Source organism: Pteropus vampyrus, unplaced genomic scaffold (assembly GCF_000151845.1).
Source record: "Pteropus vampyrus isolate Shadow unplaced genomic scaffold, Pvam_2.0 Scaffold35, whole genome shotgun sequence".
Taxonomy (NCBI): Eukaryota; Metazoa; Chordata; class Mammalia; order Chiroptera; family Pteropodidae; genus Pteropus; species Pteropus vampyrus.
In genome coordinates this window covers 6,505,835-6,525,198 of record NW_011888816.1, presented here as the reverse complement: position 1 = coordinate 6,525,198, position 19,364 = coordinate 6,505,835, and the positions used below count along the sequence as shown (strand labels likewise).

At 39.7% G+C, this 19,364-nt stretch overlaps 1 protein-coding gene across 8 annotated transcripts in view; it reads left to right on the top strand.

Moving 5' to 3' along the window:
* The window catches only part of ZBTB38 (zinc finger and BTB domain containing 38), a 119,060-nt gene that overhangs the window by 43,092 nt on the left and 56,604 nt on the right, over positions 1-19,364 (top strand). For 3 of the 8 annotated variants that reach the window (XM_011357438.2, XM_023529089.1, XM_023529085.1), the window contains exon 4: positions 10,666-10,731. The exons of 2 other annotated variants lie outside the window; for them this stretch is intronic. The gene's annotated coding sequence lies outside the window, so the exon portion shown is untranslated. Of the gene's footprint in view, positions 1-9,636; positions 9,786-10,665; positions 10,732-11,321; positions 11,684-19,364 lie in introns of all 8 variants that reach the window. 3 more of the 8 variants (XM_023529087.1, XM_011357439.2, XM_023529086.1) reach the window with 3 other exon arrangements.

Below are 19,364 nucleotides of genomic sequence, written 5' to 3'. Positions count from 1 at the left end.
GCCAAGGGCGCAGCGGGGCGGCAAGAACAAGACCTACACTGTGGGTAGAGTTTAGATCAAGGCGGGCATGAGTTGAAAAGAAGACAAAGCCAGAGCTAGAGGGTAGCTGCCGTGGATTCAGCCTCAACGATGGAGCCCCCCATTACATAACTTTGTTGTCAGGGGAGGCACCTGCCCCAGACTGCGCCTGCGTCTTTAAATCTGGAAAGTGCTATGTACTGTTTCCCACTGACAGCAGGTAAGTAAGACAGAATGTGGGGCAGTGGGTCAGGGAAGAGGCACCTGAAAATGGAAATTTGGAAAATTCTGTTATGGCAGAGAACAAAGTGAGCAAACAACCACCAAATTTTAAAATTCTCACCACTTTCTAAAAGGAAGTATGACTATCCATCCTGTCTGCATAACCCTGCTCAAAGTCATCAGAGCACATTTACTGGTCACCTGATAATATCTGGCTGCCCTTCCTCTTATTCTAGTATTTCGACTTCTAGGGGCCACATGATCAGGTCATTTGACTTTCAAGTTCAACTTCCATAGACTGCTCAGTTCCTGACAGTCCCATTTATGTTCAGGTTATATAAATCACCATGCCCAAGTCCACATCCATCTCCTGTGACTGCACCAAGTGAAGCACAAGAGCCAGACTCAAAGGAACACCTCTGCTGCACTCATTCTGTACGCTTGGGCACCAGGGAATTTGCCTGTGATCACCAAGCTTCACTGCTTCTGCGCATGGCTTCCATTATCTGTTGGCTGTCCCCATGCAGGATCACTGCTCTCCTGAATCTTGGCCTCCTGATCCAAACTTGTGGACCCAGAGTCATGATGAATATAGATTCTGGGAAGGTCTACAACCTCCCTTGAATCAGGGGCATAACAGATGGAGAGTGACTTTCCAGACATGGCTATGATTGGAGTCATCACTGTGATGTTGGTCCTATGAAAAATCCATTTCCCTGGTGTCCTAAAAAACTACCTTGGCTGAGGCACCTCCTGATACTTAGATGGAGTTCTAATTGCTGACAGGACCCAGGTACCTAGGTCAGGAAATTCCATGTGGTGGTGACAGCAGTGCCTCCAGATCTAACTCCCAGGAGACAGAAATCAGAATTTCGTGACATCCAAATAAGGTACCACATGCTGCTGGAGAGTCTTGGGTGGTCAACAGCGTAGTAAGTCCAAGGACAAAAAATATTCAGTGAGGCCTCTGATCTAACAAGTCCCTCTGCTGGTTCCATCCTTACCCGTCTGTGCTGATTCCATCTCCACCTCCCCCTGATACCTGCTAATAAGTAGCTAACTTTAAGAATAAAGAGCATTCACATAGTTTCTGGCCAAAGCTACAGGAGGGCCTTGACCCAGGCCAAATCTGTCCGTGCGCTATGGCCCTCATATCATGGCTCTCCTATCACCTCATGGGAACTAAGTGTCACTGATATCAAGAGGTACTGCCTCAAAGAACCCAGCATCACCAAATGGCAACATCCCACAACTGTCGTCAGGAGCAACAGGACAAACCTCAAGGCTCACTCATATTAAGAGCCTCATTTTCCATGATCATAATGCCAGACAGCCCCAGCTGCTGTGTAGACAACTATTAGGAAAGCTGGAACAGTGAGAGATATCTGAAGCCACTGCACCCAAGCTCTGAAGGCCCCAGACTTTCCTGTCATCTTGACTGGGGACATCAAAGGGAGCTCCCTTACACATCTGTCAGCACGGCTGAAATAAAAAATACCAATGTTACCCAGTGCTGGCGAGGATGTGGAGAAATTGGATCTCTCATACATTGCTGGTGGGGATGTAAATGGCATAGCCACTGTGGAAAACAGTGTAACAGTGTTGTATAAAACTAAACATATGCTTACCGTACAATCCCACTCGTGGGTATTTACACAAGAGAAATGAAAATTTAGGTTCACACCAAAACCTGTAAATGAATATTCAAGCAGTTTTATTTGTAATAGCATCAAACTAGAAACTAGCCAGATGTCCTTCAGTGGGTGAATGGATAACAAATTGGTACATCATACCATGGAATACTTTTCAGCAATAAAAAGGCACACACTCTTTACATACAACATGAATGGATCATAGGGCTTTATGCTGGGTAAGAGAAAGCCAATCTCAAAGGGTTACATACTGTATGATTCCATTCGTACAACATTTCAAGGTAACAAAATTATAGTGATAGAGAATAGTGCCGGAGGTTAGGACTGGGAGAAGATTTGACTAGAGAGGGTAGCACGGGGAGTTTTGTGGTGATGTAATAGTTCTGCATCTCGAATGTGATGATGGCTACTCCAGTCTACACATGTGGTAATATTTCATAGAGCTCTAGACACACATATGCACACACACACAATAGTGCATGTAGAAACTGATGAAATTCGAGTGAGGTCTATACCTGAGTTAATAGTATTGTACCAATGTCGATTTCTTGGTTCAGACAATGGACTACAGTAATAGAAGATATTATCATTGGGAAAAGCTGGATGAAATTATCCAATTACTGTACTATTTTTGCAACTTCTTACTTTTTCCAAAAAAGTTATTAAAAATAACTTTTTAAAAGTTTAAGGGTTTTTTTTGTTTTGTTTTGTTTTTACAGAGTGTTCCTCAACCCAAGAAAAGGGGATTCAGCCACTGGCTTCTCTTTCATGAGCAACTCCTATTGTTTATTTTGCCACTTTCTGTTTTATGGTTAGGCTTCTATTGAGGTGTCCATGGCTTCGGCCTCACCCTCTGCTTCTCAGAATCGCCCATCTCAGATGGAATCAACGCTCAATACTGCAGCACTGAGCGTGAATGTGTCCCCTTTTCCCCTCCCTGAGCCTGTAACTTCAAAGCAAGGTAAAGACTCAGAGATCTAAGAAATAGCCTCACTGTGAGACAAATCATCCTGCTCACCTTGCACAACAGTTTATTTTCTGGAATGGCTCTTTGTCTTCTCTGCAATTCACACAGATTATTCTCTTCACCTTCATCAAACGGCCCCTCCTCTAATGGAAGGAGATTAACCCTCTTTGCCCCCTTTCAATCTCATTCAGCTGAGGCCTTTCTGTTAACCACATGGCTCTCTCTGGGCCTCGTGCCCCAGCTGAATGCTACCGTGTGAGATGGCTGCCTTCCCTTGGAAGCACTTACACCTCTGTCAAACACCTTTTTGCCGGACTTAGCCCTAGAAAGACAGTTTTGAAATTTTGAAATTAAACTTATCGTGAGCCTCCTGGGTTTGCAGTATGGAATTGTCCAAGGCCATGGGTGTTTAGGGCAAGGGGTACTTGCTGTGTTCACTACCTAAGAGCTCCATCTTAATGCAGTTCTAGTTTTATTTACTCCCTTGCTCTGCAGAGGGGTCCCCAGCATCGCCTAAGATTGAGGCTGAGAATATAGGGCTAATGTCTTTGCCGCATCCTGTCCGGATATAAGATACTCACATACGAGCCACTGGCCTCAGCCCCGTTTCATGCCATGCCTTATTTATTAGGGGAACTCATCTCTAGCGATCATGCTGAGACAGACAACAGTGTACATTTCTTGGACCTGGCTGTGAGTTGCACATCAAGATGATGTGCTAGAAAGGTGACAATTTGAATTGTTGATCTTCAGTATGCGTAGATGAATCTCCTAGGTTTGCACCTTTTGGTTTCAAAACCATACTGAACAACGGAAAATGAAACCTGCAACTTATTTTTAGTTGCTCATGCTAACTCATGAGATTTTTCTTTGCAAACCAAATATGATAAAGGCTACTTCAGCTAGCCAAACAATCTGGTTGACTTAATATAGCAATCAAGCCTACTTCTCAGATACTCTCAGGTGACACCTCGTCTCAGGTGATATTTTGACCAATATTTATTATTTTGCTTAAAATTTTATTTAGTTAAGCTTTTTTATTAAAAAAAAAAAACTAACCAAGTATACCATAATATTTTCTTCTGATAAGAATTGGGAAACAAGTTATAAACCTTCTATACTGGCATCTATTCATCTATTTATTAAGTACCTTTTTGAGTGAAAGCTTGTGATTTTTCGAAAACTGAGTCAGAGTGTTAAATTACAAAGAGCAGAATGTCAGAAATTAAGAACTATGGCTTTTATCCTGGTTGCTGTGGTCTTGAGTTATAGCGCTCCTTGAACCTGGTTTTCTCTTCCCTCGAAGAAAGGGTTTGATGACATTCTCTAAAGTGCCTTCCTCATCCTATAATTCTGTGAAACATGCTCTGTCACCAGGGGCCTGAGGAAATGTTGAGGTACTTATTGGAGGCAGTGGTATGCTGTCAGGTCACTCTTATTTCTGTCTTCCCTTTCTCTGTTATAGGAGGGACAGATTTTACAAAGCCTGTGATCTACTTGGCAGACAATTTGTGGCTCCCCTGGGTAAACAAATGGTTAAGTGCTTGAAAGACTTTCATAGGTATTTTCAGTCCCAGGTCCATTCCTTAACTCATGAAATGAGTTCTCCATTTCTAAGAAGTCGCTTAATGATACAAAGCTGAAGATTCCACTGGCAGTGGTGAGCACAGAGAAAGGACTCCCAAGTTTGGTCAGTCAAGAGCACACCCATATGAGCCTCTCTGACACACCAGGCAATGCTCTAGGTACCATTTCAGATACATAGACCTTGCAGGAGGCAACCCTGAGGCATGAGCAAAGGTAGGTAATTCAATATAACAAACTTCTCATGCTTTTATCTTTAGTTCAAAGGAAGTGAAGATTCACTGAGGTTTGTTAAGATTCTCTTGTGAGAAGAGGTGCATGGTTGTGGCCTTTCTGAAATATAAAGTCATTTATGTGAGAGAAGAGAAAGCAAATGAGTTTGTTGCCAGGTAGAGTCTCGGAATATTTGTGGCCCGGATAAGAAAGATACAAGGAGAAGATTATGCGCTCACATGGGGTGGGTCTTACTGATCTGTAAGAATTCTTCTTTCTCCACCTTCATTTACAGCCCACTCTCCTTTTTTAACCTGATTGCCAATCTCTCTAGAAAGAAACTCAACCTTCTTGCTGAATGTGTATTTTGCCAATTCAGGATCTAGAAGACCCTGCTGTTCTACTTGCTCTTTACTTGGGGAGTGGCAAGCAGTCATGGCTGCAAATGAACATGTGATTACAGAGGCAGGAAAGCCCAACCTCCATGTGCACGCGAGATTTTCATTAGCGACATGTTTCAAGTGCACTAAGAAATGAAAGCAGGAACCGTTCTGTTGTTAAAGCTGAGGTAGTGATATTGAAAATGGTGATGAGACATACTGTGGATATTCCCACAGGAGAGTTTGAGCTGAATTAGGGTGGGGTGGGCTGGTATCCACCACAGTCTCCCTTGCAGCTCTAAGTCACTTACTGCTTTTTCTCCATTGAAAACCACATGGTTCGTATTTCCTTTCTCCTTCCAGCTCTTTCCTGGAGGGTAACTTCAGTTTGGTCCCCAAAGGCTTGCTGCTTGCTGCTTGCCAGCAAGTATACACTCCTTTTCCACACCTTGCACAGATGCTAATGGATGGAAGTGAGAAAGCTCCTGTCTAAGAGTTGAATGAGGCTTCCTGGAGTTCAAAGACCTCAGGCATGTCTACTCACCCAGCCCTTCGTTCTACTGCCTCATGAATGTTGAGCAAGATAATCATCCTCTCGTGTTCTCAGGCAGGATGAAGCTGATAGAGTTGCTTAAAAAGCCCCCTTGAGAGCCACCTGGTTGGCATATAAAATTACTGCCAATGAGTGAGATAGGCAGCTGGCCACATAACCAGGCGATAGGAGACTTAGAGTCCAGCTCTTGGCCTAACTGACTTAGAAAGAAAGCTGGGCTGGATTTTTCGGAATCACAAACTTTCAGAGCTGCAAAGGATCTTAGGGGCAAAATGTACAGATGTTAACGTAGAGTCAATTAAAATTATGCACTCGAACCATTGAACTTGGTTAAGGAAAATCTGTTACTCAAAAATTAGGCTTTTTGAAAGTCCATTTTAAAAATGTTTGGGAGGGAACTCATAATACCAATTTTGGTTATCTATGAAGGCCAAAAACACTATCTGCGAGTAGAAACCAGGTCAGTCCTGATTGTTACACTATTGTTTCTTTGATCATTTAGATTAAAACGCTCTCACACCTTGATAAGTTTACTCACAAATGCTGAATATATTAGATATCAAAGGAAATGAAATGTACTTTTTAACACAGCAAATGGATAAATTCACTTATTAACTGTGTGATTTTGGGCAAATGACCAGATTGCTCTCAGGCTCATTTTCCTCATCTGTATCATAAAAAGACTTGACTTCACTAGGGGAAGTAGTTTAGTCAGATGCAAATGTAAGCTTTTCCACTTATTTTGCCCATAAATATATCCAAATTATGACACACCTCTGACCAAAATCGTTACTGCTTTCTACCCTTAACTTTCCAACATGGTCTCGTTGATTCCTCCTCTTGTATTCTGTCTTTTCCACCTGCTGATCCAGCATCTTAGGTACCTACAATTCCTAGGCCCTGGGGAGTTGAGGCTAGTTCTTATAAACAAGGGTGGCCATGGCTCCAGGGAGATGGGTCCCCTCTACCAGGAGTCTGCACAGTGAGAAGATTCCCACATCTGGGCCAAACGTGGGGGTAGGAGGTTTTATACTCTTAGCATTGGTGGAAAGACCTAGACTTTGGAATCGGTCAGACTTAGGTTTGAATCCTAACTCTGCTATTTACTGTGTGACTAGTAATCTCAATTTGTTCCTCACCTAAAGTTGATATAACTAATATCCACCTTGCAGGTTGAAGCTGATAGAGTTGATTAGAAAACTCCCCCTTGAGAGCCACCTCATTTAGAATTAAGTAATAAACATAGATAAATATTGAGTAAATAGTAGGTTCCCAATAAATGGTAACTATTACAGACTTAGCTCTGATCAAGGTAGAAAGCAGATGTAGATGACCAAAGTAGCACTGGACATTCCAGAACACTTAGGCTGGAATATCCAAAGGCACTTTCAGTTGTTGGTAGATTGTCACTACGTTGTTTCCAGGGCTCAGTACACTGTAGACAGATGTAATAACTGACCTCATAAAATTTTTAAAACTTTTTAAATTCTAAGAATTTAAACAAAAATATGATATTTAGTAAATATTTTATTTTTTAAAATTTAGATCGAAACAGCCTAACTGATAACAAACTTACCCCCAAATGTTGACTATCTATATTAAGTATAAAGGGAAACCAGCTGTAATTTTAAATGCAGTGAACAGAGTAAAAAAATGTGCAAACCAATCCAAATGTTTATCAACTAAGGATTCCTCTGGGACTTAGTGCCTTGACTTTACGTTTTTTTAAACATAGAGTCAAGCTTTGCTCATACTTGAATTATGTTCTTTGTGTAATACATGGAATTTAACTTTAACCCATAGCACTGAAAATAAAATGAGCTCAGACTGCAGAACAGTGAGACTGTGAGCAAATAAGAGCCTTAATCAAACCGAAAGACGCTTGCCTCACTACTGGCTCTGTCCTTCTCCAGCCTGCTCCTGCCAGATTATTTTGGGTTCCTGGTGCTTGACTCGTCAAAGTGGCAAAAACAGGTTAACATTTTCATCGTGGAAAAGGGACTTGTCTTTTAATTAATGTTTGTACCTATGCCCTGAGGAGATTGGTGAGGAGCACAGATTTTTAAAAATCATAAGTGAATGCATGCCCTTGCCACTTGTAATCACGACATATCTTAAGAAATTCAGACATGAGCATGTTTTTTTAAAAGTACAAAACAAGATTTACTAGTCAGAGAATGTCTGCCTAAACAAGCTCATCCATCTCAGTGCTTTCAACTACAGTTCAGATTTGTTTAACACAAACAGGTTTGGTAAACGGTTCACATTAGCTCATTGAGTATTTTTGGAACATCATAAAATAACCAATATGTGATGTTTAGGCTCATTTTGACAGAGGATGGACAGAGAACCCCACGAGGAGGTTTGGAAACCCTTTGCCCTGGCATTTGGCTTACATGTACCAATAGGGAACCTGATCACATTCACCACTGTGGTCCTGTAAAGGGGACAAAACACTATTCACTCATCGCATGGGAGTTTGGTATGGATTACTGTCTTTGTCACTGTCATTTATTATCTCCGGAAGAGGAGGCATCTACTTGGTTCTATGTGGTTGGAGTTGATCCCATATCGTGTCTATTTAGCCTACACGATAATAATTTGTGAGTATTTTAATGTGAATGTCTAGCTTTCAGATGGGGGAATATCTGAACAGACGCTAATAGCATCAAATGCCCAGGTGTTGGCTTCAGCCTCCTCCGATCCCTCTCTAAGGACTCTGCTTTATAGATGACCTTATATTAAATTGGTACCTTGTAACTCAGAGTGATACTCTTTCTAATTCCTGACCCCCGTGATAAAGGAGGAATCAGCCTAAGGACACTCCATTCTAATTTTGTGTCACTGGCAATGCTAACCAGAGCTCATATGGCAGTGAAGTGGGAGTGGGGAAGATGGTTCCACCATTGGTGTTAGACCAGGAGCTACTATTTTCGTTAGAGCCACGTTTATTTCTAGAATAGTTGGGAGGAGAGATGTGCCCCAAAGAGAAGAGGACTCGGTGAGGTTCAGGTACGACTGACCATCTGGATAACCCAACTCAGAGACTTTAAAGTGTATGGGATAGAGCTGGGCTGGGTACTTTCCACATATTGAGCTAAAAATCACTGGGATCTGGGGAAGGAGATAGAATGAGAGCTAGAAACAAAAGATCTAGTCGTGAAACCTAGTACCTAAGTTAAGATGTTTGCCTACATTTTCTCCTTTAAAAAAAATCTGGGGAATTTGAATGTTCTGCTAACCTGATTATTTTTAGCCACTCTGTATAGAAAATAGAGGCGCTGGGAAGCTAGCAACTCCAGAAAATATTAATTTATTTTTGCACGTGTTAAAATTAACTAATCTTCACATATTCAGTGATGCAGTAGGCAATGAAAGACTTTTGGGGAGATGTGAAGAAGAAAAATGTAAATATTATGTATTCAAAATCAGTCTCATAGCATTTTATAAAATGTTGGCTTATGTCCAGGATCTAAGGGTGGGGGTGGGTATGGTTTCTTTGTAGCTGAAGGAGTGGAAAAGAATCTGTTTTATTTTCTTAAAAATAAAAGACTTGTTTTATACAGCATGGTAAATGAAATGCTTTTCTGTTTTTTACCTGCCATCAGGATCTGGAGGAAATTTTTCTAGCAAGCTATGCTGCTTGTCTCTCTTTGGGGACGTGGTGACACTGGTTTTGTAGCAAAACAGTATTTGCTTATTAGGCATTTCTTCAAAATCCTGAATAAGCAGCTCTTTCCACATTTTTTGTTCCACATGTTAAACATTTCATTGCAATTTAAGCTTCGATTGTGTGTGTGTGTGTGTGTGTGTGTGTGTGTGCGTGTTGATAGGAAAGATTGAAAGGGGATGCATAAAAATTCTTGAAGATTTTTTGGTTTAAAAAATTAATTCCTACAGTTATGCATTGGAGTCTCTACAGAAGGCGATTCCAATTTATTACATACAGCGAAACTAGACCCCATCAATCTGGAGCAGCGGGGGTAGGGAGGGGTATTGAAGAAGACATGAAATTTGTTGTTTGAGTAGATGCGATTTAATTTTCAGAAAACATTTCACTCATAAAACGGATAGCACCCCCGTGTCAGCCCTGACCTCCATGATGTCAATGTCATCGTGCAAGCGTAGCTAAGATAAGCCTCAATGTAAAACAAAGAAACATTGCACCACAGCACAACACCACTTCTTCTCCTACAGTACGTACTCTCTCCCTCTCTCTCTCTCTCTCTCTCTCTCTCTCTCTCTCTCTCTCTATATATATATATATATATATATATATATAGCCTTTTGGATTCCTGTTAATGGCTCGTTACTTTGCAATTTAGCTTTTGGAGGGGGAGGGAGGAGAAAAATCATTTTGCACGTCCTACGTTCTAAGCAAGTACAGTATGCTGCTGCAAGTCAACATTATTTAGGTCAGTACCTAAGGATAGCTTTTATCGTGAACGATGGTAGCTATACATCCAAAGGAACTCGGCATCAATTTATTTTTCTGTCCTGGTTTTATTCTGCTTCTAAGTTTACGCAAATTCATTCACATTTTAATACAATCCTGGCCGAGGAGGTATCTGCCTGTTCAGTATTGCAGATACATTTAGCAGGATACATTTACACGCTTGTGGTTAAGAGGTTATAGCACGGATACAGACAGCTGATCATGCATTCTTCTACAAACCTGCCGGCACCATTTAGGATTTTGAAAAATAATCTAGAAATGCTTTTATAATATTTTTTACTTTGCAATAGCTTAACAGTTTTTTGTTGTTGTTGTTATTAGCAATTCTATGAAATTAACAGTCTATAAAATGCATCCCAAACCAGATACATACTGTATTGAAAGCTTTCTTCAAGAAGATATGACAGTATTCATTCCAGCTGATTTTCTTCCTTAGCAAAAGGATTGTTTGATTCTCAGAAGCAGAAGGACACATTCATTGTGCAGCAGCTCTGCTTAAGTGTATGAAATGCCTTCTACTGTCTGGTTGCAGAATTTGGACTTTGCTAAACAGTGTTTAGTGATTGGGCTCATCTTGCATCACCAGTTGATGACATTTTTCTTTGTTCCCTCCTACCCAGTTGAACCAAGACTCTGAGGCTGATATGCAATGTCACTTACAACATTAATCAGATACTGCATTTAAGGTGAGCAGTCCCTTGCCTCCTCCTTCCCCAGTGCTTGTGTGCTGCATGCAGTGCGTATCTTGCTCCTGTGAGCCTAAGATGGCAGGCAGGATTAGCCGTGCTTGTGCTGTGTGTGCATGCTGTGTATAGAATTCATTACACGTTGCCTAGTATTTCAGATGTGAGTATGTAAATGCTCTGTATGCCATATCATCTGGTAGAGAAGACTTGTTTTTGCCTCATTACAGCCTTAGATATTTCAACACCACCTTTCAGTTCCGATTCATTTGCTGCTGGATGTTTGCTTCTCATCACATTCAAAATAGGATTTTACCTTTTTTTTTTTTTTTAAAAAAACCAAAAAAAAAAAAAAAATTTCTAAAAACAAAAACAACAACAAAACTCTGCTACCAGATGGTGTCTCCCCTTTCTTCTTGCATTTGCTGTCTTTTAAATAATGTATGTTGTATTGTTAATTAATGTGAATATCAAATTAAACACTTGAAACTTACATATTTATTATGCAGGTAGGAGGCAAGGTAGAATCTATTTTTAACTCTCGTGCACTCCATGGTGTGCAAACAACTTGGTTCTCAAATTTGTATTTTCAGTGCTGGTATCAGTGGTTTGATTTTCAGCAAATGTGACAGTGGCCTTTGCAGTGGTCAGCTCCGGGCTTTGAACTCTCAGAGGAGGAAGGGAAAAAAATTCAACACACCACCTCCTTGGTTGCAGCCTCAGAGAAACCTTGGATGAGAAACTTCTTTTTTCAATCCTGTTTTCCTGTTGATAAATTCAGTTCTCGTGATCACAGTACATTCAAGCTGTTCTGCGTATGATTTTTTTGTGTGTGTGACAATTGCATCTAAAACTTGTGAGCAAGAAGACGGAGAAATCAGTTGGTCTCCATCGCTTTACATAAAAATGGCTGAGTGTCTTGTCATGCTAGCACTGCACTAAGTGATACATACAGGTAGGTTGAAATTTGCATGTTTTATAAAATTTGAGCCAGGCAGCAAGAATATTAGATTGATTAAAATATGACTTTTAAAACAAAAATTAAATTAGACAGTTGTAATTGGGGGGTATTAAATTGGATAGCCTTTCCTATTCAGATACTATAGAAATATATAGTTTTAATAAACATAAAATGGTTCTGCTATAAAAGTGAGATGATTCTTTTTTTAAAAAATCATGTATATGATAGGTGTGGCGCCATTAGACAACAAAAGAATTTTTTGAAAAGTCTGTTGATTCAGCTCCATTTTAGCTTGAAACTAAAAATAAATGGGTTTCTGGAGATAATTTCAAATAGCGCAAACAAGCTTAATATGAAACATTTAAAATATTTAAATTTTAAGAAGCGGTCTTTAAACGTGTTATATGAAAGATGAAAATGAAAACTTATATGCTTCCAAAATTAATTTTAGATAATATGCAAGAATAAATACATTATTTATATGTTATTTGAGGAAATGAGAAGTTACAATTTTTAAAGGGGGAAATATTAAGTGTAGATGGCCCTGTTAGAAGAAAAAGAGCTTCACTGAATGAAAGAGTCCCTAGGATGGTTCATTGCAGACCATACAGCTGTGGTTCTGTAAGAACCAGATTCTGGCACTTTTCAAAATAATTTCATGGGCTCTTTCCTTTGAGGTTAACGTCTCAAAATATATTTTAGTTTCAAATTAACACTGGGCCAGAACCTGTTTCCTTGGTAACCAAATCTCATTTAAAAATGCAATAACAGATATGCAAAAGATTTGTCTTAAAAAAAGAAACAAATGTTTAATGAAATACAGTTCTTTTTCCTCTCATATAGAGTGTGAATTGATTTTAAACATTTTTCAATGCGGTCTTCAAGCCTTAAAATCTAAGCCATATTTCTACATATATAGAGAAACCTTGCCCAGTGAGAGCTTTTTTTCCCCTCCTTTGTGCTCAGTACTTTCAAAATTAAGGTTTTCTTTGTGACGTGCTCCAGAATGCTGGTCAAGGTTTGTGTACAAAGGTGTAGTTTCATTATCACGAGTTCACCAGCGCCACTGAAACAAAAGATATCTCAGAAATTCTGAGAATCATAAAATGCTCATGCTCTTGTTTTCCCCGATCCCTCCATTGGTAACCTCAGAGCTCTCTGTAGAAAAAGACTCAAACCCAAGCCCACCCCCCCAATGATAAGTGTACCTTGAGCCTTTGTGGAAACGTCTTTGTAGGTGTGTGAGGAGAAAAATGCTGTCAAACTCAAAACCTCCTTCGGGTTTTCTCCGATGTGAAGAACCTTGAGATTCAGAACCATTCATGTAAATAGTTGCTGTATTCTAGCAGTTTGTTTTAAGATTCCAAAGCACTGTCTGTAAAATCAAACCTCTTACGGACTAAGGGTTTGTTGTTGCTGTTGTTGTTGTGTTGTTTTGAGACCAACTTAAATATTTTGCTTGGAGTCTTTCTCTGGCTCAATTATATTAGAACATGATTCCTCTCATAGTGATTTCGTTCTTCGGGTTGCCATGAAATATCCTTCCTGCAACACCTTTTTTTTTTTTTTTTTTGGCTGTTCGGAAGCCATTTTCCTTTTGCCTGTGCCTTAAAATGACTAAGTACCTTTTGACTATAGCATCAATCAGAATATCGTAAACTAAGGGGAAATGCCAGAAACCTGATTCAGTATTGCCTATTTATTTTAGTACCGGTAGCATTAACAGTTGCAGTAGGATCAAGCTAATTGTCATTCGCTCTTGAACAAATAATGAGCCAGGCATGTGTAATTAAAACACTATTGCTATTCAGAAAGATTACAACTACAATGTCTTCTATTTTGATAGGCTGGTACAAATTAATCATTTTGAACCCATTTGAATCTTAATCACAAGATTAGATGGATGCAGTGGCATTGTTTTACCATAAAAATGAATGCCTGATAGATTCGACAGTGTATTTCTTTATAAAATGTCGATCCTTTTGTTTTTAACTCAAGCATGGTTGCGTCATCTTGGAGATTTTCATCCCTAATAATTTTTTTGTGGCATTATGCATTTATGTTGCTCTTGGTCTTGCCTAGAAGAATTTTAAACACAATTCAAGGAGCTTAAAAGCCAAATAAGACTGTTGAGAAGTATATTGTACCATTGTCATTCTAATAAATAGACAGTGAATGGAAGAATAATTATTATTTATTACTTTGTTGTGTTTCGCCTTAATGCCTTGCCTTCATATTTCACAGAAATGTTTACAAGGCACAAAGCTTTTCTAAACGTACCCATTTACAATTATTATTAGATTTCCTAGTTTAGCCAAAAGCACTTCCTGCCAAATGTAAAAGATGACACTTACCTCTTATCATTGTTCAGAAGGCTATGTTCAAGCCATTTGCACTTTTTGGCTAAGGTGTTTATACTGGGCAGGCCAGAGCAGGTGCGACAGGAAGAATGTGCAAACTGCTTTGTTCTCACCAAAATGAAATGGGCAAATCTGTGGTTTTCCGCCTGAATGATTTATAGTATAAAATTCTCAATTCTTTTTTGTTTTTGGAAAATAGGAAATGTTTTTCCAAGCCTTATTAACTCAAGCTTTTTTTTAACCTGTTCTTATTAATGATCTGTTTAGATAGGTACATGGGTACTATTACATTCAGTTATCCAAAATATCTTCATCCGGGTTGATATCTGTTGTATCAATATCTTCTAATTAAAAGAGATCACATCTCTTGTTATTAGAATGATGTTGCTCTACTTCAACCATTACCATGGCTCCCACATGTCTTTGAGCTGGTTAATATGGGGAAAAGAATCTAGAAAAAGATCTAGCACCTTTCTCTTTAGTATTAAATCATGCTAAGCCTTTGAGTTCCCAATTGACACATTTATTGAATACCTATTCAATGCCAGGCATATTTCAGAGACTGGAAATATAGTAATGAACAAAATAGACCAGGGCTTGCTTTTTCGTGGACCTGCCTCTAGTGTGGTTGGTAGTAGCGGTGGGGAAAATAAATATGTAAACAATTAATTAAAGAAGACAAGTGCAAAGACAAAAATAAATAAATTTTAAAAAGCAATGTGACATGTTGCGAAGAAGAGAGTCACTTCAGAATTGTTGGCCAGGACAAGCCTTCCTAAGGAGGTGGTATTTAAATAAAGACCTACATGGTAAGATGGATCTAGCCAGGTGAAGGTCTGTTGGGGAACATCGCCAGACAGAGGAGTGCTCATGCTCAAACTGCAAACTTTTCCTTTCTTGGTGTAACTGCCACTATATCAGAGCCCAGTTTGATGACTTTGTGGGTTGAGCCTTATTTAGGTATGATTTCCCTGCAGTGAGAAGGTGTGTCAGGCCCTCATGGCTGGTTTTAGGCAAATTCCCAGGATGTAGTGCCAGAGGAATCTTTGATCCGGTCCCACTCCAAAACTGCCTAAGAATATGCAGTGAAACTCTGCACATTGCAGTCTTGCGTGGTGATAATATTCTGGCACAGATTCAATGCTAACCCAAGAAATCCACAGAAGAAAGCCTCCTTAGAGCAAAAATATTCTGGGAAGCTTTTTGCTTTATTTTTCATAAGAATTTCAGAGTTTAAACACATGGCCGAACATTGAAATAGCCATTTATTTTTATTTTTTTCAAGGGTCTGTTCCATCTTGCCAATAAATTGTCATCGTCCTCTAATGCCTAAAACTCTTCAGTTCTTCAGACCACTTTGACTGTTGGTGGCTTTCTAAAGACCTCACTACTTACAATAATATTTCTCTATGTGAACAAATAATATTAAGAAAATTCTTCTTAAGAACTGGAACCCTCATGCCTTTTACATTAGTCTGCTGATGAAGGTTTGAAAACAAAGGAGGTAGGTTTGCTATATATACAAGTCAGAAACTATAAGGCCCTTGGAATGTTTCGGAAGCATCTTCTAAAATTGATTCATAATTTAGTGGGCTTTGCTTATCACAAGTTGGAGGTGGCCTGGCTGACTTTTTACACTTTGGTTTTGACTAGCCATGAAACATTTCACTGCATGAAGACTATTCTAGTCCTTTGTAGTAGAGTATCTTCCATTAGTAAGAGAGGGAGCTTCAACAATTCAGTTCACTTCTTCAAGCATTTGTTGAGCATCTACTGTGTAACAGACACTGCTACAATCCAGACAGAATAGAATATGACATGAAACTCCCTATGAAACTCTGGTCCAGGTTCCTACACAAGGCTAGAATGTTGTATGGACAGGCACAGTTGAGTGTCCTCTGTTCTAGAAAGAAATGAATGGCATGCTGTTATAATGGCATACTGTTCCCTGAAGGCCAGCCTTCAGTTTGGGGGCATCTCAGCCAATGGCAAGAATGGTTCTTCCCTGGGACTCTGTGTCTTCCTACTCGTTACCTTAGCAAGATGTCTTGGCTCTTAATCAGACACCGTATGTCTGGCTGCCCTGCTCCAAGCTGGTCTGCCTGCATTGCCAGGTGACCTCAATAACAGGCTGCCACTCTTTCACATTCATGAGCAGATGTTAAGTTGAGAAGCAAAAATTTGAATTTGTGATGCAGGCAAGATGCTTCTGCCTTTTTACCTTCCCTGGCTGACGACGGGGGTGGCGGATGGGGGTGGTGGTGATGGGGGGACGTCTCTCTGCTGGCTTTTCTGCAGCAGGCTTTGTGGGCAGCAGGTAAATCAAAGACCAGTTGCCAAAGCACTTGTCTTTGTCAGGTGATCCCAGCATGGCTCTACCGTGGCCTAAATATCTCAATGACCAGAAAATTGGTCTTCTGATCTTGTAACTCATTTTGCATCTTTTCCCTTAATGGCTTCCCTGCTTCTGCAGCTCTTCTTGCTCTGGGTTCAAAACTAGCGTTTACGTCTACCCTCACTATATTTGGCCTTTGGAGGTGGGTTGTTTGATGCTTCTCTTTTGTTTTACAAATGCCAGTGTAAATATTCTTTTTGTGTTCATGAAAAGAGTGAGAGCTTTCATGATTTTCTTTATATAATAAAATAAACCCCTTCCTAACTCCGTGGTCATTGCTGCCAGATGGATATTTTGAAAATCCTTTTTTTTTTTTTTTGCTTTGCTAAAATCTTCTACCCTGTCTGAGGCCTTGCTCTAATTAAGGCCTAACGGTCCTGCCCATCTTCCCCAGCGCAGAGCATGACTGGAGCGCCTGCCCCGAGGGCCTTACAAGCCAGTGAGACGAGAAAACAAAAGCCACCAGCTGAGAACGTGGTTTTAAATCCCAGAAGGGCAGTGCCCTTGTAATTTTTTTCCCTTCCTCTTGTTTCTTGAGCTGCGGAAGGGAAGGGAGGAACCTTTAGTAGGGAAAGAAAGGGGCCATATCATTGAAAGAGTCTCTAGAAAATGCAGGATATGGGGAAAACTATGTGGAAGAGAATAGAATGGCCATCTGAGGGGCAAAATGGGGAGATGGAGATGACTGCAGACTGAGAGAGTAGCAAGGGGGGAAAGGCAGGGGTGCAGAAAATAAGAGAGAGGGAACAAAGCGGGCAGTTGGGAGGCGGGTGGGTGGGTGAATAGAAGGAGATGCCACTGTGCTGCACCCTGAAGCTGGAGGTGCAGGTTACAAGGGAGAAGGAATGGGGAGGAGCTTCGACTAGAAAACGCAGGCTTGAGAGAGCCCACAGCAGGCATAGCGACTGGGCGCTCTGCTGTTCTGTCTGGCTTCATTCGGAATGTTGGCCTAGCTGTTTATTTGCCCCACGTTGGCTGTTATGAACAACCCGCAGACCAACGTCCTTAGAGGTGACTTATCTCAGTCTTAGGAAGTCTGCATCCCGAGACTCCCATTCTACAAGCTGAGGATGCCAGAGAACCCCACCCCATATCACTCTACTAGATCTGGATTAATCTTTAAATGAGCAGAGTTTTCACATGTGCTGTGACTTAGTGCTTTTGGTCTTCTACAAAGCCCAGGCTGGAGATAGACCCCAAATACCTGCTTTAAGCTGCAGATTTTAGAAACTCTTTTTCCCAAAGTTATGTTGCCCCTGGCAGGCATGTTGCTCTGCTTTTGAAGCCCCGGAAGCCTGTCGTTTCTTGCTCCTCGCCATCCTATCCAGCCCCTGGTCTGAGTGCCTGCGAAGCCATCCCCGGTGGATATTTCAATCATTTGAATTTTTTGGTCTCCAGGAGAATCATAGCGAGCTGGCACACCCATACTTAGTGTGGTCATCATCCCTATACTTCTTGCTTGGCTCTTATAGGAATGTGAACCACAGACTTCAGTTGCTGTATAAACCTTAGGCCCACTTTATTCTATGATTGAGGGTACTGTGGCCCAGAGAAGTTATGACTCTCCAGGTCACTTGGCGAGTTAAGGGGCCATGCTTGACTCCTAGTCTAGTGCTCTTTCTGCTAAACCAAGCTGCTTTTAGGTCACAGGGGAAGTCTTGTTCTAAGACAGGGTCAGTTTAAACTTTATAGAAAAAGTTTGCAAACTTTTTCTATAAAGGATCAGATAGCATTTTAGGCTTTGTAGATCAAGGCAAAACTGAAGATATTATTAGGTATTTACATAACAATGGAGAAAAATTCACACAAACTTTTTATTGAAGAAATTAAAACTAGAATAATAATAATAGACATTCTGCCATAGGTACAGAAATGAATGACTGGCTGTGTCCCAATAAAACTTCACTTATGGACACAGAAATTTGAATTTCATGTTTATTTTTCATGTCACAAAATCTTATTCTTCTTTCAAATTTTTTTCAAGCATTTAAGAAGTAAGAATCATCCTCAGCTTGTAGGTTATACAAAAACAGGTGGGGGGCCAAATTTGGCTCATAAGCCATAGTTAGAAAGACCCATTTTCTAAGTCGAAATCTTCAAACTAGAGGCCCATTGGCCAGTCTGGTCCACATGTGTATTTTGTTTGACATTTAACAATAGTTTTAATTGAATCAGTCACCAATGTTTTTGTCTTCTATTTTTTAGTTGTATTAACTTTTTTCTTCTAGTTATAAAAGTAAAATATACTTACTGTGAAATAATTTGGAATGTATTCTTTTAGTTTTTTATGTATGCCTGGAGATATTTTTATTAATAGTTGAGCTATTTTGTAGACAATTTCATGTCTTCTTTTTATTCACTTAATATTACAAAATTTTATATCATTTAAAGTCTTTCATTAACATAATCTTTTAAAACTTTGTTATAAAAATCTTAAACATATGTAGACTATGGAAAGATGAGTTTAATGAACCCCCGTGTAGCCATCATTCAGTTTCAACAATTCTCAACTGCTGGCAGATCTTATTTTATATAAATCCTCTCCTGTACCTTTTTAAAAATCTCAGATCACACAATTTTATCTCTAAATATTTTAGTATGATAAATAGAGTTGGGTAGAGTATATATAGTCTTTCTGTACTATTTTTGCAACTTTTCTATAACTTTGAAATATTTCTAAATAAGTTCTTAAAATATGGATTACTAGAAAACATTTTAAAATATGCATTACTAAAAAAGAAAAATAACAACAGCATTATTATCAAACAAAAACAATAATAATCAATAATGATTCAACCACATCGAATATCATAGCATTCAAATTTGTCCAATTAGGTCATTTTTCTAAAAAAATAATTTGTTCAAAGCACAAGTCCAAATAAGGTCCATACGGTGCAATTAATATCCCCTTAAATCTCAT